Genomic DNA, 21,740 nt, shown 5'->3' with positions numbered 1-21,740 from the left:
TTTAGTGTTGAATGTCGGGGGTTTTTAAAACGTTGGTTAGGTTAGGTTATACGGAATTTCATAGCAGGATTTGCAATTTGGACGTGCCGCGCAATATTTAGAGTACATAACATCGTTACATTCTAGTTTGTAAAATGTAAAAATACACACGAGCGGGACCCAGGTGTATGCGTGCGATGCTTTCAGGAATATGTTCTGAATTTTCAGATTTTTAGTACCGTAGTCACTTAGTGTGTCTCGTAACTGGGAGGCTTTATTAATATTATTTGGCAGGAGCTGTACTTGTTAGCCCATAGCTAAAATAAAAATGCATTAATGAACCCTTATTAGCAAAAGCATAGCCTTCCATAATTATAGACAAATTTTCACTCGATTACCAACGGAATCATTTATGTAATGATGGATATTTTAATGATTCCTTACAGTTGCGTAATCCTGATCTCAACGGTGACAAAAGCCTTAGAATAATGAGTTGTAGCAGTCAATAGGTTCCTGAATTCGTTTCCGGAGACAATCACGGATCGAATATTGAAATGGACTCTCTGTATAATTTATAGATCCCGATCACCTAATGTCTGCAGACATCTTTCTGTAATGGCATCTTTATCTCGGGCTATTGAACCGGAAGTTCTTGAACGAGGTTCGAGGGGGGGGGGGGTATATACACTAGTAGGGGATGGCAGGGGAGGGGAAGGGAGGATTTAGGGTAAGAAGTGCCATCGCGGCGGCCACTTCTCACGTACGCGACAGGTTTATTTTTACACAGCTACAAGTTCATAGTTTTTAAATTCGTAAGAATTCATTTATTCATTTGAAAAATTAGTTTACGTTACTTTTATCTTTATTTTTGAAGAGTAGTAAAGTTTTTATGTTTTAGTTGTTATTATATTTAATTCTCTGAAAACGCCTTGATTTGATCTACATCAGCCGATTGTCATCAGCTTTCCTTATCAATATACATTGACAGTTGACATTTCTATCTGATAACGTCAGCGCAACTGTAAAAATAGCTTCAAATAAATTAAATCAAAAAACTGTTTACCTTTATATTATCTTTTATTAAACCTTCTGCCGGTGGCGGCTACTTCTTGCCTATTGTGTAAATTAAGCGTTATCATTATGAAAAATTAAAAGGAAAGCTAATATTCAAGAGCTTTATCATTCTCACAAAAGGGCAAAAGAAAAACAGCCGAATATAAAATACACTTGCTTCCCCAGCATTGTTTTCGTAGCACCTGTCTCCTTAATTAATTATTTGTGCAAACGATTACTTTACAAAAAGGGTTTTTACACTGTGAATATTTGATGCAAGATATTCTGTCGGACGGCGCTCTTTACTTTTGTGTTATCATCAGCGCTGCACAATGGGTGCTGCTTGCTATGCTAATCAGAGTGAGCTTGAAAGCTCTTTGGAGCTTCAGGAAATTAAGTTATATACCTACGGTAGCTATCGGAGTAGAATTTTGAATCCATTAGGTACCGACGATTAAGAATGATATAAAGCATTCCTAGGCAAAATAAGATAAGTTTTTCTGTAATTGTACACATAAAACATAGACACAGTTACAAAACTTAATTTAACACACGTGGGTCGGTTTTTTTTCGTGCAAAGCGTATATAAAGTTCTAATGAACAACGGTTTAATTGCAGACATAATATGATATTTATCTAGCAAGTAAGCACGGCTAAATAATGACTATGTATCAATTTTATTAAGTAGGTACTTAAAATACCTTTTTATGTGACTATCTACAATGGGTTTCTTATGTCATGATAAGGTAAATATAATACGTTATGTAAAAAAAATAATCAATTTATGATAGAAAAATGGGCCTATCATATGTTATTCAATCACTTACAATATCTGACCTATAAGTAGTTTTCGTACGAAATATGGGTCAAGTTAAATTGTTTGACAATGAATATTCATTCTATCGGATTTTACATTTAATCCGAATATATCGCGGGGTCAAGTGGTGTATTTAAAAGAGCATATCTAGAGCGCTCGGCAGTCATTTTGTTTTCGCTCGGCGTTTAAAGATGGCGAATGGTTCACTCTCAACAATATCACTGACAATTTTTGAACAGGTTATTTTGTTCAGAATGTACAGCCTTATTTATAAAATATATAAAAAAAAGACCAAACTACTTAGGTACATAGATTAGAAAGAATGCAAACCGTTACTAAAAACTGTAGGAATAGTTATTTTTATCAAGTATTTCTTCCTTGTCGATGTCATCTGACTCTAAAGTTTATGTAAGTAAGTTGCTAACACAGTTTTTGATATATTATATACTTACATACAAGGAGGACTCTTACTTTGGTTTACAATGCCATCTTACCTGTAAACAAATAAAACATGGTTAATTCAATAAATTCATTATGCTAAACACTTTCTTACAGAATTTTACAAAGTTCACAAGAAATGTGGAACAAATCTCTGGAAGTTGTTATGAAAAATACGTCGCAGTCTGGTTTAGCATTGAATTCTTTTCTCAAGTCGGTACAAAACGCTGCAACTCTTTAGCGTCCGACTACAATACGTACTGGGAGCGAGAGACGAGGAGAGACGGCAAACAAGCGGCTCTCCAGGCGCGGAAAGGACGGATAATCATCTCTCCAATTTCTACTGAGAAACATAATACGGCTAGAAAATAAGAACTGGTCTTACATTATGTATAAAGTAAAATGAAATATTTTACTATTCAGAACTAAACACTTTTACATAATAAATTTATGTGAGAAAGTTTAAAATTAGTAAAGATTTCCAAGTGACAATGAAATGAAACAGTAGATGTGAAGTTATGAATGTTTAAAATGTGAATCTCCTGAATTTTTGTATTGTTCATGTACCTACGTTTATAATCAGAGTTCCCCTATTATTGTGCTACTCACAGATCCTACTCAGAGATTCCGCACCAAGCTCAATGAAAACACGCTCCTTCACGCGCCACTGCGAAAAAACAAGAGCGAATCCGAAACGATTTGCAAACGAGAACGGACGAGTCGAGCGGAGCGGAGTGGAGTGCTAAGCGAAGTGGAGCGAACTCGATCGATCTCGAGCGAAGTGGCGTGCGTTGGAATGTAATCTCGTCGGAATATTGAGGACCTTAAGCGTTGAGAGTTCCGCCATCGAGGAGGGTCGAACCGCCTTTCCGCTGTTGTTTTGTCGCCTGCGTGGAGTTATGGCTGTGCACTGCTATCTGCCGGTGACAGGCCAATGAATTGTCGCATTCCTGAGTTCTATAGCTGCTGTATAGTCTATGTTAATAACCGATAACGAATTTAAACACGAGCGCATAACTATAGTTTATAAACAGCTAGCCAGAAAAAGAAACTCAGCCAAGTTAGCTGAGTAACAGTGAAAAGCTGACCAAGATTTCCACTTGCACATGCAGGCTCTTGTGCAAGCTCATTATATCATCTTCACACGTCGAGGGGGCGCAACAAAAGACTGTCAATGTGGACCCGGCCTTGGACAGCCGAGATCATGTTGGAAACGGGGTAAAGTGGCTTGTGTTATTTTTTGCGATTGGAAGCGTGAGGGGCCAATCTTAACCAGGCACGTTGATGTGAAATGTAAGATTATGCACTGTCAAATGACTTAATAATAATACACTGCCGGGCAATGAAATAGTTGCACTGATATAACACCAAATTACTCCTAAACGGAAAATGCTAGCTTAATGACGCCTTCTGCAATATTGGAGAATATTTAATTGCGCATCAGAATATTCCCATGTAAGAACTTAAGTATTGTTAAAATGGGGCATTTGGCAAATAAAACAAAATCTCTAAATATGCGTTTACACCTATTAAACGTGGTATTTTCATAACTCAGTATTTGGTGTTTCCTCCATGTGCTCTCAATACAGCTTCTACGCAATTGGGCATGCTGAATACCAGATTCTTCAGCATATGCTGAGGAATCTTCTCCCATTCTTTGATGAGCGCGTCTTTCAAGCCATGAAGTGTAACTGGAGGTGGAACTCGGTCTCTCACAGGTCTGTCAAGCTCGTTCCAAGCATGCTCAATGGGATTCAAATCGGGGCTCCTTGCTGGCCACTTCATTTTGTGGATTCCGACGTCATGAAGATACTCATTTACAACTTGAGCAGTGTGCGCCCGTGCATTATCGTGCATGAACATTGCATTCTCGCACATATTGGCCAAAAACGGATCGGCATGTTCATTGAGGACCTCATTGATGTATCTCACAGTAGTTAGGTTCCCGTTCTCGATTGGAACTAACGCTGTTCGACCCTCTGCAGAGACACCCGCCCACGCGTGAAAGCTGCCTGCGCCGTGTGCCACTTTTTCTGGTAAAAATACATGTGAAAATTGTTCTCCTGGTTGTCGGTATACTCTTTTCCTCCCATCGTGATGGTACAGCATAAATTGTGACTCATCTGAGAACATCATTCTGCCCCATTCGTGCTTACCCCATTCTGTATGATCACGGGCGTATCGCAATCGGGCAACTTTATGATGCCATTCCAGTTTTGGGCCATTTGCTGGCCTGTAAAGCTTTAATCTTCTTTCGGCAAGACGTCTCCTGACTGTCCACTCGCTTATTGGCTCCATTCGAACTTGTAGAAGTTGTTGTTGAACGGCTGCTCCCGTCTGATGTCGATTTCTTAACATGATTTTCGCAATGAATCGATCTTTTTGGACTGTTGTGCACCTTGGCTTGCCAGTACCTGGTCTTCTCAGGTTTAATACAGTCTCCCTAAACCTTTAGATCACTCGTCGTACAATAGTATGAGTCACACCCATTATTCTGGCCGTGTTTCTTTGGCTGGTTCCCATTTCCACCATGGTGATGATTCTCGCACAATCCTCGCGTGATACAGGCATGATTTATGGGTACGAGAGCCGTAAGACTTTACAATTTTAGAATTCTTTCACAACGACAAAAAAAAAAGAATGAATTAAAAAGCAAAACTAAAAACGAAGCAAAAGTTTTCCTAAATTTTCAAAGCCGAAAATTTTGCTTCTTATCTTTTTTTATCCATGGCTTCGAAAAGAACACTATTACAAAGAGTTTTCATTTAAAAATGTTTGCATAATAAACTATATTTCATTAAACTTTTTAATTCATGAAGCTAGGTTCTATATCTTAGGAGATATTAAGGTATTTGTCGGCATTTTGTGGGTGGAACTATTTCATTGCCCGGCAGTGTAATATGAGTTTATTTAGAAAGTTTGGGAGTGATTGAAATTACTACGAAAGTTTACTACGGCGGTGGCGTAGCAGTTATTGCTACGATGCTACGGTGCTACGAGGCGTAGCGCGTAGTATAAAATTAATTATTTATTACGACTACCCATGACTTTTATGGCTTATTTTTACTGTTAATAAAAATCAACTATAACAATTGTATTGATCTTTAGCTTGCCCTTATTTTGAAATACTATTGCTCGTGAAAATACAAGATAATATTTACAGTTGAATTTGAAATGTTTTAATAGTGTTATGACATTTAACTACATAGTCAAAATTCAACGATTATAACAAATATATTATATAATTTTGGTACGACTCCTAGTTTCAATTTCCTCGTGGAAATTCTGTCTGTATCCGCGCTGAGATCTAGTCCACTTCCCCTCACACCGGCCCGACCGCCTTCTGTGCACAGCCAAGAAATATATCATAATAATAACATAGGTATTATGTGTGTTATAAGTGTGTTCTTGTACACTTATCACCTATAAAATAAAATATTTTACATGTCTGAATAAATCATCTGCTTCTGTGATAGCTTTACTAAATTTTTAAGCGATCTAAATTTATCCAGATTTAATGACTTCAAATCGATAAACACTTCATCGAGGTCAGGCCAAGTATACTAATGAAGTGAAAATAGTTGTTAAGGTCACCGAGATACAATATAATTTATATAATAAAAACCTTTTAAGGCAAGACGAATCTCATGGACCAGAAGTAGTAATATTATAAAAAAAACTCATAAAAATACCAAATGATAATGTGAAAAAGTTTACGCACGATCAGAAACGTGACTTTCGAAAATAGCCACGTGAAATATTCATATAAAACGGATAATCACCTCGTCTCTAAAGGAAAAGTATGAAGCCATAGATACGGTGGGTCCAATAAGAGAGATTTGCGCGCAAATCCCGAGACTTCGATTATAGTTAAAGTATACAATTATTTACACTGAATCTAGATCAAACGCAATAATATCCATTATAGACTCCCAGCAATGAAAGAGTTTCAGTGACAATAGCACCGAATTACTCCTCAACGGAAAAGGCTAGCTTAATGACGCCGTCTGCAATATTGAAGTACAGGAATATAACCAACTAAAGACGTAAATATTTTGATAAAATTCTAAATTAAATGTTTTAAAACTTATATAGGGTCATTTGGTGTCTGTAGGTGGAACTATTTCATTGCTCGTGAGTGTATGACCTTACATCGGCTCGTAACCTCTTCCTTGGGGACCGTCTGATAGCGCTTACCTACGCGAGGACATTACCGATGCCAGTTCAATGTACCCTACATACAGCATGTTTCACTATGGTTACGAGAACTTCAGTGATAATAAAAACCTCTATAGTAGTCATTTCAGCTTCATCGTCATCCTGTAATGTTTGTAGGACTAAATTTCGAGGACTACCTAAATACAGGAGTTCAATAGTGAACTTTTATTGCCCACGATAATTGTATCTAGAACAATTTCAATACTCATATAATTTTTAAGAAACATATCGAATTTGGACTAATATTGATACTAATTTACTTCTTAAATGTTTAATCGTTGTGAGTGGTCGATAGCCCTCCGGTACAGCATCGGAATCTGTCTGTAGATCAGATATAGATTTAATTAGCACCTTTAATTAGTAGGTCAGTCCAATTGAGGGCGATTAACGAACATAGGAACTAATACAATATCGTGTTTTATGAAGGTTGGTTATCGACAGATATTGCTCGTGTCAATTGGAGTTTAGTATCGGCGGTCAATTTTATGTATTTAGTTTAATTGGCAAACGGATATGGACACTGGTATTTTTTATTATGTCTCTTGATTCTTCTTACTGCTTTAACAGCTTCTTGTTAATTGTTCAGCTAATAATAGGCCGGCGATTTTCAGGCATGTTTTATACAGGTTTGGCGACCAATCACGTGAGTACAAATGTGCGGCGAAAGGCGGGTGGCTCGCTTTTGAGTCACCTCTGGTTAAACCTTCTTCGGAGATTATAGTCGCATTATTGTATGTAGGCTTGGGCAATTTTGTATTTTTTTTACCAACTAAAAATACCATGTTGTTTTACTAAGTAGGGCGTAAGGGCCTAACAGGTTTTTATATTATGTGCCTGTACCACAATGTCTGGATTTATTACTTCGCTATGGTCTGGATAAAGAAAAAAATATACGACAGTCACATGCGTCACAGCATATCAAAAAAGGCCGCAGGCCAAAAAAATAAAAAAAATATATACTGTAAACAAATGAATATGCACGCTGCCGCTGTAAAATACGATTATGAGTAAAAACTTAAGAGCGCATTTTAAAAACAAACGCCAAGTTTTCTTTGTAAACTTAAGTCTTCATAAATTTGTAAGTAAAACAAAATGCGAGCTAGGATACTATGCAAAGTTTTTGAGTCGTTCATAAACGTTTAGCATTTTTATTCTACTGAAAGTCTTTAATTTTCTTATTGGTTCCTTTCTTTCATATTATTTATTCTATAAAATCTCACCAAAAAGGAAAAGTAAAATTTACGTAAAGAAAATAATAAAATAAATAAAGCACAATAATAAAATAGATTAAAAAGTGGGTGCTCAAGTAAAATCACTTTATTTTCTGATAAATAGGTGGGGTATGGGAAGTGAGTCGGTAGTTACTTATCTTTTATTAACAATGGCCGCAGGTGCGTTCAGCGAGACACAAAAGGTAATGAAAATGTAACTATGAAGGATAGAAAACTTAATTTTGATTAGCAACAGCAGATAAATCTAATGAAAGAAAGAAAGCAAAATAGTTTATTGATGAAGATAATTCACGTTTTCTTATGAAAAATAATACAGCTCTCTGCGCTTTATACAATAGTAGCAAAACACAGCCTCAGCTATTGCTACGTATGGCTGCGATTACAAAAACTTGATTCTATTCAAAATTAATTCCATAGTCATTTTATAAATGCGTATTCCATCGCCAAACTGGGTTCAATAAAGCTTGCAACACACGACGTACATCGTACAAAAGTGTTTAAAGAAAATTCACGAACAACAAACTTAGACGCTGCTGAATTGTGTACCAAACTAAAGTTGTGTATTGTGCTTTGGTACTCCAATACACAACTTTAGTGTGGGAACAACCACAGTACCCTGACAGTTTAGTGCTTGTTTACACAATCGGGCCAGTCCGCAAACAAGAACTCTCTCAAGTCGTTGGAGATGAGTTCTGATAAATCTCACTTTACCTATCTACACTTACCTTATCATTATCCTAAATCAACGACAAAATAATAGAAGTACGTAGAAGTTTTGTCTTTTTATTTACGATATCCCTGCGTTGGATAGTAGTTACACAAGAAGATACCTGTGGCGGCGGGGGCCTTGCGATTCAACTGTTACTTAGAATTCATCGCATATTTTGCAATCACTATTGTTATAGAAATATTAGAAATAGGTAGAAGTAGATACTTTAACCCAGTTTTTAATCCAAAGTCAACTTTAGGCAATAGTCAAGTCACTTGTCAAACATGACAGTTGCATACCAATTTTGTTGATTTTTAACTATATTTTTTGAACTGTGGTTGAGATAACTAGGGATCCTACCTGCTGGTTAAAAAAATTGCGATTACCTTTCCTCCTATATCGCTATGAGCCGCCCTTCACCTCCATGTTCTGTCCGACCACGATGATGAGGATGATGAAGACGAGCAGCAGCACGAGGATGCAGCAGATGGCCACGGCCAGCATGGCCGCGTGCTCGCCCAGCTTGGCGGCGCTTCGAGCGCTCGGCCCGGCCGCGGTTAGCGTCGCAGCGCCCACGCGAGCGCTAATCGTGATGACAGCGCGCGCGCGCCACAGATTATGATACTGACGTTTTTTGTTTTTTCGCAGCTGTCAGATTTGCGCGGCAGGTGAAACTTTAGTTTTTCCGGCCAGTGTCAATCAATCACTTGTTTTTTTACAACTTGGTAGGTTTGATCGGCAATGGAAACGTCAGGTTGTTTTATTTTTGTATCGATTTTTGATTCGGTTTTGTTATTGATGACGTTTTTGAGCAGTTATTTAATTTCGTATCAGTAATTTAATTGAGTATAATAATATTTCTAGCTTATTGTCATATCATTTTTAGACAAACACTTCCTATTAAATAAGTACAAATGAAAATTTATTATAATATTTAAATAAATTTATGAAATGCTAATTATACTATTTTGAATGTTTGTACAACACTTTGCGGTTCCGGGGCAGGTAGGTAACCATTACCAAGATATAAGTAAGTTGTCCTACAGAAAATAAGGATTCCGATTGTCTAAAGAAAGATTCTGCCCTCCGCTGTTTCCGTTTTTCCGCCCAAGATGTTTGTTTTTTTTTGCAAAATTTATCTTAGATAAAATTAGAAATATTTTTTGTTAAAAAATATGTAATCTAACTGTAAAATCAATTTTACAGCAACACACTTTAAATGTATACATCTGATTTCAATATTTTTTTCAAAAATTACGTAATTATTACTTAAGTTGTGGAAATGGTCTCCACAATTTTTTAATTTAAACGTCTGCCCTTGCAATATATTTATATTTAGCCGATGCTAGCTTACCTATACCGTTTCTGTTCTAGAGCAAACTGTACCATGCATAAAATAATACTAAGAAACACATCAGATTAGGTAAGTTTTATTATTTGTAAATAAGTATTTTGTGATTGCGCATCACTATATTAAAACTACATACTACTAACATTATATATTGAACAAATCTGAATATTCTGAGAAGCTAATTTAAAAAATGCGTGGGAAGGCCTCTTAATAAGAAAATGTAAAGGTAAATAATTTCCCTTCGGAAGGAAAACCTGCTACAAATGAAAATGGCAATCTCAGCAAAAAACCATCAGAGATAGCCCTCATTTACCCATTCACGGTCGAGATATTTCAATCCCGAAATTGCACTGGCATTTTGTGGCGGGAAATGACGGGCACCACTTTATGTTAATATGAGCCGTGATTTAGGTTTTTTACTACATTGAAGTCAAAGGAAATCAATAAAATGCCAGCTGACGGTGATAAATTGTGAGGCTTCAAACTCCAGAGCACCTACAGGAATAGAGAATTTAAATCTTTTGTGTGGAATGCGGTGGAATAAAGTATGCTGTCACAGCGGCAGCGCCTTGCATCTGGTTTTGGTTGACAAATAGACGGTATACAGACGGTATATGAATTGAATATTTAATTTCAATGCATCTATGAATATCAGTTATTATAGCTGAAGTACCTACATAAATATTCATCAAAACAGTGAAAGACCGTAATATTTTTCGGTGTGAATTATAATGACTCGCCACGTTTTAACTTCGGAGAAACAAAAAGCGATGCTTAAATCCAGCAGCCAAGAGCCGACATGTTTTTGACGCACGCTCGGCGCGTCCTAATGAAGGTAGCTAGGCGTTGCGGGCACGCTTGCTTTAACGAGACAAACTCAATTATTGCTGATTGTAATTGAATGGGACCGAGTCATTAATGTGTTTTGTACAACAATTTGTTTATTGAAAATTACAACACCAATGCAAAACATTTTATAGAATTGCTTTTTGGTGCCGTACGATACGTGGTTGCTTGCTTCTTTCATATTTTGGTGAAGTTATTCGAAAAACTTATTCCTACATTTATTCTAAATGCGTCTATGATAACTTGATAACTGACTAATAACAGCGCGGTACATTTATAAGTACTTTAATTTTCACTTATTTTTCTTTATCTTTTTGTGAAAAAAAAAACAGTTCATAGTTACCCACTTATTTCTTACTAGTAACCGAATTCTTCTTGTAACTGTACGACTCTTGACTGAAGTAAATCCATTACACCGCACCACTGGGCCATTCCAGAAGCCATTAAAACAACAAGAAAAACAAACTGTCCTTTACAAGCTTACAGCATTGCATAAAATAACTTCAACTTTATTCACATGGAAATAGGGGTGGCTCAAGGAATCTAATTCGGTACGCTCCGTAGCAAATCTGTATTTATTACTGAAGACCTTCCGAGAACTACTTATGAAGAATTATATAAGAGTCTCTTCATTACTTCATTTCAACTGAAAGTAAATTTATTTATGGCACGTCTATTCTAATTTATTTTTAGTGTTTTCGATTAATTCACTGTAGACGTGATGCGACATCGCGAGAATCGAATTAAAGCCATTGAAACTATTTATTCATTGGGGATTGTGGTTAGTTCACGGTTAGTTGCATTTGACAGGTTGCATTGAGTTTGATATCAGCTCAATCTGCTGAAGCATAAAATTAATAATATTATCAAGTACTTAATTACAACAAAATAGGTCTACAATTATCGATAAAAAATCCAAATCAAAACCAAAACGTAGGTTTTTTGGTTAAAACCCCTACGGCTACCTACGTGGCATAAAAATATCAAGCTAACATGTGGTAGATTAATGTGACAGCATCTCGCAGCGCATAACATCAGGAACCCTTTCACAGCTAATCTGGCAGGTTATTGGGGCCACGGAGTAAAGGTCAGATATAGCGACGGGAATCCATATACACATCATTCGCTTGGCAGGTTTCTCCTGCCCCTATACAGATTGGGTCGGGATAAGCGAGCTGTGTGCTTAGTGATGTATGTTTATGTGTTTATAAGTAGTTTGTTTAACTATCATGTTTATGTTATGTCATGGATATACATAATATAGATAGATAAACTAAACCGAAAAGTCAAAAAATCTATACATACCTACTTACCTACATACAACTATAATACTTAAATAGCCGAATTTACGCATTTATGTAAACCACTTATCTATTGACATGTAATAAAATATCCACTATATAAACTATTATAAGATATTATGTCGCAGCGTTTCGAATTAACGAGGCCCTCCTATGTTGTAAGAGTTTGAACTCCTTTGATATACCAACAAACTTGCGTGAAAAACATTCTGACATATACAATTATACATATTTATATACTAGCACAACCCAGCTCTATGCATTCGTAGTATCCAGCCTTTGCATGAGAAGACACTATGTATGTCACAGGAAAAGTTCAACATCTATCAATACGCTAAATAACCGTACGCGGAGGTTACGAAATAAATCTCACTTCCGCTAAGGGAAATAAGTATCAGTTTTCACTTAGCGCGGGTTACTCGATATCCTACGGGGATCCGTCCCAGTTATTGGCAGTGCCAATGTGCGATATTACTTATTACTGGACGGTAATGGCTGCCTGTTTGCGCGATATTGCTTATTAACAACACAGTTTCAACGCCATTGCACCGGGTTAAGGCTTAGCTTGTGGTTATAGACGGTGTTTAAAATAGAAAAGAGAAAGCAGCTGACTTTGGAAATCATTTAGAAAAACTTTTCTAATACTATTCGACTAAGGAAAGTTGTCAGGTTTGAGGAAGATGGGCAAAAAAAAATAAACACATTGATTTTGATTTTTGATAATATTTGGTAAGCAAGCGAAGATTGCGGGAAAAAGCTATTTACCTAGGTCAGTATCAAAATACAGTTTTGTGCATGAAGTCAGAAATAATTTGTTTCTACGTATTTCATTGTTATTATTTTTAGTGTGATGTGACTCAACTTATCTCCTTAATCAATGGAGCACTTACAGCAATCATAAATTAAAAGTATTTAATAATGATGTTACGGCCTAAAGCGAACGACCCGAGCCGGGAGAATTTACGGCGAATACTTATCAGAACTCTCAACTAAACTTTAATTATTTCCTCGAGAAATATCTCAACTTACAGCCATAAATAAGACCTATAAAATATTATTATGCAACTCATTAAGCCATGTGGCGGTTCATTGATTAAATTCCACCTGTATCTTCATCGAGTAGTAATGATAGTAGTGGGTATATACTGGGTATGTATTGTATACTGGGTATGTATTGTATGTGTATATGTGTTATATTCATCACTACTGTAGACTCCATTGTTGGTGCAAACAATAAAGAAACAATGAGATTATCCTAATGTATGTACTGAACTGCAATTATGTAATCTCCCTAAGCAAATAATTAATAGTAAATGTCTATGAAAAGTAACACAATTAAATTAGGAACATTACAAAACTACCACTCCTACATAAGTTTTAGCAAGTTCTAAGTCATAATCCAATCCAATCCATTGGCCCAAGCACTTGAGTGAATCTAATCTAAGCACGAACTTAATTCGTTCTCATTGAAAATTCAACCAATCGAAGTAATTAGTGTTAAATCCAATACATTTTGTGAATCCGAAAATCGTGTGTCCATACAAGTTCGCGATAGGTCCACTGTTTCATAAACGGCAACAGTACGGAAGATAAACGCATTTTGGACTGTCATTCTGATAAATGATTCCCTCGCCGTGCCGGGGTTGCAATCGATATGTGATGCATTTTAGACATTCTGCAACTGACCACGCATCATTAGTGGAATTAATGGTGGCTGAAAATCTATTTAGAGACGATTTGAAGCTACCAAACATTGCTCTTATACAGCAGAGCACTACTTTAAATATTTCACATTGTTTTTACCGGTCTTATTTCTTACCTCTTATTTTAATAGTTCAATTTGTAAACAAAATGCGCACAGTTTTTTTCTTTTATTTTGTATGTGACACTGACACACCATCTTGTCCGTATATTGTTAATCTAAGCTGCCATACGTTCGACGCATCCTGCACCCCGATCCGGAAAAAACGCAGCACATTCTATTCAATAATCGATTCTATAGAAATGTATGCAAATAAAACAGCGCCACCGTGTTCACGTATGGAACTAAAAAATCGCGATCCCGAACGCCAGCGACAGTCGTATAGAATGTGTCCTGTCAAATATAGGATCGAATGTGGCTCATTCGCTGAATATGGTCTAATCTCATACTAATGTGACATGGCACTGCCCATGAATATTCTATTCCATTACCGGTCATGGCTTCGCTGGCGCTGGAATGGCTCGTGTAGTCTTCGAATACGGAAATCGAAAGAAAAAAAAAGTTTACTTGTTTTTGTATGAGATTAAATTTCATTTGTTTCACGAGTTTTCATCAATTCTTATCAGAAATAGAATGAACAAGGTGACCTCTTTCGATTAACTTCTTATTTATATAATTTTTTGAACAGTAGTAGATACTGGTTAGGCTAGGTAGAATATGTGTTTTTTTATTAAACAATAAAACTAAACAAAAATAAAGTTTGTTATAGTGTAGGCATACATTTGTAGTACCTACCTATAATTTTAAATCTAAATTGTTAATCTCATGCTACAGCGAACGTCTCCAATCCGCTAATAAAAACATTATGAGTTTATGAGATATTAACCTGACCTAAATTAAACATTAAAAAAACACCTGCCATGATAGGGTGGTATATATGTGGGGACATCTCACACGCGGACATCCGACTCCAAGCTGGGCAGTACCCGTAATTTGTTATCGGAAAGCTGATATATCCACACAGATATATAGATATATACAATACGATTATATTTCAACAAATCTTTCAATAAATGTCTGGCCGGGACTCGAACTCGGTTCAACCCCGCGACTGTATAACCACTACACCATTCGAACGTCAAAATTAAATTAACAGCACTTCGGGATGTTTACTGCCAAAAGCGAATTTTCTTTAAAACTAGTATACACTAACCACTAGAAGGTCCAAGGTAAAGAACCCTCAGCTCTCCCTAAGAACTCCAGGTAAAATTTAATAAATACAAACATGTGGTACAAATAGAACTGATAAGGGTTGACGTCCCGTATTCAATCCCGATTCGGAGACCAGAAGAACATTAAAATATTATCGTTAAAGATACTACTTACCTAAGTAACTTTCGCGTTGAATATTTTGAAGGTAGTTTTGGAGTTTTGGGCGGTTTGACATACCTTGGTAATAAGTTGGGTTTTTGTAATTTATTATTGAAATCAAGGCACAGCAGTGACAGTGACAACATCAAGCCTGGTGAAGAACTCATAATTTAAAGTATTACAGATAAAGAGGACCAAATGAGCCGTTTTCCTTGACAGATGTCAGTTGAGCTTTTGGGTAAGCCGATAGATGGCGTGAAAACGCAGTGTACCAACTGTCAAAAATTACATAGAGAGCAAAGAGTACTAAACTCAGAATAAGAACTCACTAGTTGTGATTAAATGTCGGGTGGTAGCGCGAGCCATCCTTCCGAGGCACAGACTGCATGTGGCGGGAGGGAGGAGGAGCAGATAGCTCAACTACAACTCAATTAATACAGGAGAAACACAAGGAAACTGAGAAAACTTGAAAAGAACGGCTGTACGCACAATCGCACTGAACGCTGAAGCAACAGTGACATCGACATCATAGAGAAAATAATACTACAATTCTACCTACCTACGTCACTTTCACATTTCGTTAGCCTCACAGAATAACATATTTTGATCTGAGTGTGTTCTGAGGGTTTGAAAGTTGGTTCAACCCCAGACAACGCCATCTATTTCTCCAAAAAGGAACTTTTTTTTTTTAACAAACGCCTCATTGGACCAAATTACCGTTATGGCTGAAATGTCAAGTTTCCCAAAATTTTCAGCTGGACAAAAAAGAGCGGTAAGTATAAGGAATTTTACGGTCCTTTTTATTTACCTATCAATTTTTAAGCACTCTTCATGGTACACGTAAAATATGCCGATGTCACGGCATATATCCTATATACCTCTACGCCTTCTTGTTTATTATGTATATCGATATAAATATATTATGCATAGCCTATACGATATGCCTATGTAGTTACTAATAGACCTATGTATTGTTTATCTGTTCTGAATTAATCAGTCAACCGTGAAGATGATACTGATAATTATTGTAGAATTGGTACTTATGTAGGTACCTACTGACCCCGGAATCATTAATTCTAAGTGCTGTGAACTATACAATAAATAACAGTCACGTAGACTAAATATTTAAGAGTAAACAAATATATTTACACTTTCCAAAACCACAGTTACGTTAACATGAACACTATGTATAAATAACAACTACGATTTTCAATAAAAATCTCGAACAACAGTAATATTCCAAAATTTACGAAAGCATAAAATATTGATTCAAATTTCGGTTACACAAAACACATCACTATCACGATTTAAAAATAGAATTCTATTTTTGAATAAATTTTTTTCGCGCGGTTTGGACTCTTTGCGCAGAGCTTATACGTGCGGCGGCGGCGGGTTTACAGCGCCCACTGCTGGCTGGAGAGAAGCCTTACCGGGATATTGGGCGGGCGGGACGACAGCTGAGTACTGGCAGCCGAGATAGATGAGGAAAAACATGTTGGTGTAGGGTTGAGCGACTTTTGCGAAAAAAAGTGAGATACTGTACCGGGTTAAAAAGGATCCTAATTAGGTATTTGGGAAGTATTGTAGAGTATCCTCACGAAATATCTACGTATGCTATGTTCAATTTAATTAGTGTATTCATAGACTAATACACTAATATTAGTCTATGGTGTATTGTAATAAAGCAGATATTTTTTTTTGTTTAATTTGCAATATGAGCTTTCCGAAGGCTTCACGAGGAAGCTCCTTAGCTTTCTCGGTTCAGCTATTTTACGTTGAATAAAAATGATATTCTAATTATAAAGCATAAACTGCTGACGGTATACACTGTTGTATCATCGGCATACACTGTTGTTTATTTATTTATTTTGATGCATCATCAAATTTAACACTAAACTTACACATCATCAAAACTAAAGTAAATTTTTCATATTCACACGCGAATATGACATGAAATAACCAGCAGCGTCCCGGGGCATCACAAGTGGAAATTCTAAAACTCTTTCGCTAGAAACTTTTTAGTGATTCGTGACGTCATAGATGCAACATGGCGGCTCGCGCCGGATTAGTCGAAATTGCCAGCTCCCCACGGAGACTAGCTCTAGTTCTGGCTAACCAGACCTATTTGGAGCTGTTAATTGGTCTAACTACTTAACTTTTACACTTAGTTCGAATTGGCTGCAGTTTTAAACAGGTTTCTATTCTACTTAGACTTGCCTTCTATGTCAGTGTTAATGGAAGCCTTTTTTACATTTTGATGAGAGTGTTTCAGTGGTTGGATTCTTAGATTAACAATACGAACAATTGGTGTGTCACATAAAATCAAAGCAAAAATCGTCCACATTTTGTTTACTGTCGAATCGATTTAACTTCAACATACCTAATCACAATCATTGCACCAATTAATAAATTCACAAATCTTCTAGCCGGACTAATTCAAAATAAGAAATCAGTGGTGGAAGCAGAATGTAATTTATTTGTCGAGACGCACTGACACTCCATATTGTTCGCAAATTGTTAAAGGTTGGATTCATCAAATAAAGGACTTATCTTAAAATAAGCCTTTACATACAGTCAGCTGCATAATTAGCTATACACTTTTGTAAATTGACAATCTGAAACCGCCTAATGCATTCATTGAAATATTGACGGTTCGTCAGTTTGACAAGGTACAGAAGTGTATGACGACTTATGCAGCTGACCGTACCTATGCAAGGGCCATTAGGATTCACACGTAATTCGAAACCTAAGAGCATCGAGTGGACTGCATTCGAATGTCAGTGGGGAATCCTCTGTGTGCACTATGTACACTCGTTCATCATCCGGATATCCGGAATAGCCGAGAGAATACCTCCCCGAGCAATAACTGTGTCTCTTTTGAAGGAATGGATTTGGAAATTTGTTTCAGCTGCAAAGCCGATAGCGCGCCTTGACTGCATTTTTTTATAGGTAAGTAGTTATAATACTTATTTATGTGCTTATAACATCACACATGGATTATATACATTAAGTATATTTGAATATACTTAGTTGGAGTAAATTTGCGTAAGAAGTCTTGTAATTACCAAAATTCGCTAAAAAACCCGGATCAGACATGTCTGGGTGGGATTAGAACACACAACCTCGGCTTTCGGAAGCCTCACGTTGGCGACCACACGACACGTCCATTTTCAGGAATTAAAGGATGAAACACGCTGACTGAACAGCTGAAATTAAATTCGGAAACCTTTTTATGAAATTATATTATAATTATTTCGGATGTAAATCATAATGGAATTTGAATTTAAGCTTCGTTTCGCAGAAAATAATTATACCTACCGGCGAGGAATGTATTAATTTACAAACGGTGTTGCAGAAGTGGTATTTAAGCTGTTGTTTTAGCACTTTTGTATGTTTTCTGTATATTTTTCGATGTAGATGTTCTTGACCTCCAATTTAACCATTCCACTCCAATCATTTTAGAAGTAGTGATACGCTCGTAGGAACTACCGTAGGAAGCGTGTAGAAACTGAAATGTAAAGGCCATTGACAGTCATTGGTGGGAGAAGACCCATGCATGGACCAAATTTTGAAAAGCAGTGCGACACAATTTGTAAAAAAAAATAACCCTTGCTCTGTTTTTTTATAAATAATGTTGCATAACTGGCGTAGTAATTAGTAAGCAAAAAATATGAATTTAGAATAATTCCCTGAATCACCCTATTTTGGCTTGCACTTTTGCAAACATCCTGTTTATGGATAGTAAACACAGCCCAACAAAAGCTCACTCTAACAGCGACTTCATTATAACAGCGGAATATAATTTCCTGCAGTGTGTTACGTGACGCACTGTGATGTGAATTCATTTTCACACTTATTACATTCGTATTATGATGAGCGTAATTTATGCGGCTCGTAACACAGATTCAGAAGGATGAATGCTTTCACTCCATCTTCTGAAGAACACATAGCATAGAAGTAATAAAAAATATTATTAGGTATAGACCAGTCCAGATCTGTGACCAGTTCCATTTTTCACAATGTCACATTATCTTGACAATAAACAAAATTTACGTTGAATAAATTATGAATCTATGAATTTGGAGGGAGTCTGTCTAACTTACTGTAAAATCTAATACACCGTTAATAAATTAGTGTAGTGAAATTACATAGTAGGTACTATTTTACATCACTTTCAATAAAATGGTAATATTTAATATTTAATTCTAAATAACTATAATACTATATTAGGTTGCGGCGACACATCGGCGAAATAGTTACAGATTATACCCAGGTGGAAGATACATATAGATACAACATGCGAGAGTATGAAATACAAAACCTAGAGAGAGTAGTTACCAGTGAAATATGGAAATGTATTAGACGTAGTTAAATGCCACCAGGGATCAAACAAAACAAATGTTCACCACCTGTGAACGCCATAAAAATTTGGCAGTAACATTAGAAACTGGCACATAAAATATACCATTTCAAATATGGCCTCTTTTTAGGTACATCGAGGTTTTGTTCGTTTTGTGATTGAGTGTGATACATGCGTGGCCTGTATAAGCTCCTGAAAAAAAGGAAATTAACCCGATGTAACGTGAGTAGGAAAGCAGAAAAATAATGCCTGTCAATAAATAGGTCAACCATTGAAAATATCTCTTAGCGTTTTTTAAGTTGCGAGTTTTTGAGAAGAGTGGATTCAATGTGAGTTTGATATCTAATTTAATAGGTTACCACATATTAAGTGCAATATTGTAAGAAGATTCACAACAGTGAAGTACCCAAGTATTTACGACTCAACCCCTAACCCGGGTTCCGCTCATCTCGCATAATCTTTATTGACCAAAACTCATTTCGCATAACTCGTATGGTCTAAACTTTTTTGGCCGAACCATCACTTTGCCAAGACTTATGTGGCATAGGGCTCGTTTCGTCTAAAACTCTTTAGGCACAATCTTTAAACACCTAAGTTTCGTTTGCTCAAATTTATGTTCGTCTATACCTATGTATAATCTTGTTTCTCCTAATGTTATCTTAATAAATAATATATTAAGAATGTAGTTAATGTACAAATTGTGGTATTTTTCTCCTACATCCCGAAAATCACGATATTGTATGATCAAAAAATCGAAAGTTAACGACCAATATAATTATTGCAAACCCCATGAGATCGAAACCAAAAAATAGGTGCGACGACGAGCAAAGCGAGGAGGAGAATGTTAGGTGCACATGTTCATCAAAACCAAAGCGGAGCGCAGCGAAGCGGAGCGGAGCGTTTTCAAAACAGCGGAAACAATACAAGGCACCAGTTTGCGCCATGTAGGGAGACGCTCCGTCAAAGTTAAAGCCAAACGAATATTATTACTTTGTATAAACCTATGTCATAGCATTATTAGACTATTCAAGATTTGGCCATACCATTATTAGGCTAAACAATGTTATGCGAAATAACTTTTTACTAAACGAGATTTATGCCATACGATTTTCGGCGTAACGAGACTTTGACCAAACGTTACTATGCAATACGAGATTAGGCAAATAAATCTTATGCCAAAAAAGGTAGAACCCCTAACCCTCATACACCCCGCGCGCGCGTGTCGGCTTTCACTTTGTATTTATTAAATTATAGCACTCCAAGATTTCAGAATGACCAAATGAATAAAGCAGAATTGGTTCCACTCAACTTGCGAAGGATTTAAAAGCCTTTTAATGCTAAAGGTGGTTGCAGCATGTTCGTCGCTTGAGGATTTATAAAATACAGTTTTTTTTTGTGTTGCCTGATTAAAAGCTTTTTCTTGTTTCTGTTGTTTTTTTCTCAAATTTTCTTCCATAAAGAGAATGTTTAATACTGGTGGTAAGTAACTAGTAACTTTATTAAGGATAGCTATAATCATATTTTCACATAAAACGTCTTTTTCTACAACATTGAGAATCACACGGGTGTAAAGCAGATGCAGCAATGTATCTCAACCTACCCTCTATGTGATCAGCAGACTTAGTCACACATAAGTTTCAAATATTAGATAGAATATGAAATGTAAGATTATCTCTTCGTAGCAAATTGCTACGATGCTACGGCGTAGCGGCGTAGTCAGCTGGCTACGAGCTACGGCGTAGCGGCGTAGGCTGTTACGGCCTACGACAAAGCCATTATTATTCTTTTTAGCATTCTTTCATACTTATTTATATTAAAACTAGTATTGAAAAGGTCAAAATCTGGATTTTTTCCATAATGTTAAGCCAAAGTTTAAAATTATCTCATGGAGCATGAAGTTTTTCTGCGTTTGATGTATTTTAGGTATGTTGGTACCGCCACAAAGGTGGGTACTGACCAACGTTACGAGGTGTAATGTAACATGTTACACTGCAAGCATTCGTGCAGTCGGTACGCTGGTTTTCCCGTAACTCTACTTACTGACTGCACGAATGCTCGCTGTGTAACATGTTACATTACACCTCGTAACCTTTACACTTACTACGGTAATTTGGATTTTATAATTCAAAGGCACTAAATTTAATATAGCCATAGTTTTACTTAGACTCACGGGCAATGAAAAAGTTAAACTCATAAAATACCGACACCAAAAGACCCCCGACGAATGGAGGTTTTTTTCAAACAATTAATAAAAAAAAATGAACTGTTAAATGTACTTCAATGTTGCAGAAGGCGTCATTAGGTTAGCTTTTTCTGTTTAGGAGTAATTTGATGTTTTTCTCAGTGGAACCTTTTCATTGCCC

General features: G+C 36.5%; 1 protein-coding gene and 1 long non-coding RNA gene across 5 annotated transcripts in view; one reads left to right on the top strand and one right to left on the bottom strand.

Annotated features, from left to right (window-relative positions):
* The window catches only part of LOC105394326 (tolloid-like protein 2), a 68,216-nt gene that overhangs the window by 23,352 nt on the left and 23,124 nt on the right, over positions 1–21,740 (bottom strand). Inside the window, exon 1 of one of the 4 annotated variants that reach the window (XM_048621674.1) lies at positions 8,833–9,111. The exons of the other annotated variants lie outside the window; for them this stretch is intronic. The gene's annotated coding sequence lies outside the window, so the exon portion shown is untranslated. Of the gene's footprint in view, positions 1–8,832; positions 9,112–21,740 lie in introns of those variants that run through there. 4 annotated transcript variants of the gene reach the window in all.
* On the top strand, positions 19,082–20,801 carry LOC125488621. The gene is made up of 3 exons (XR_007266354.1): positions 19,082–19,202; positions 19,508–19,706; positions 20,641–20,801. It is a non-coding gene; the product is annotated as an uncharacterized LOC125488621 (long non-coding RNA).

This window comes from Plutella xylostella, chromosome 6 (genome assembly GCF_932276165.1).
Source record: "Plutella xylostella chromosome 6, ilPluXylo3.1, whole genome shotgun sequence".
NCBI classification, from domain to species: Eukaryota; Metazoa; Arthropoda; class Insecta; order Lepidoptera; family Plutellidae; genus Plutella; species Plutella xylostella.
The sequence above is the reverse complement of the archived record's forward strand: the minus strand, read 5'-3'. Positions and strand labels throughout refer to the sequence as shown.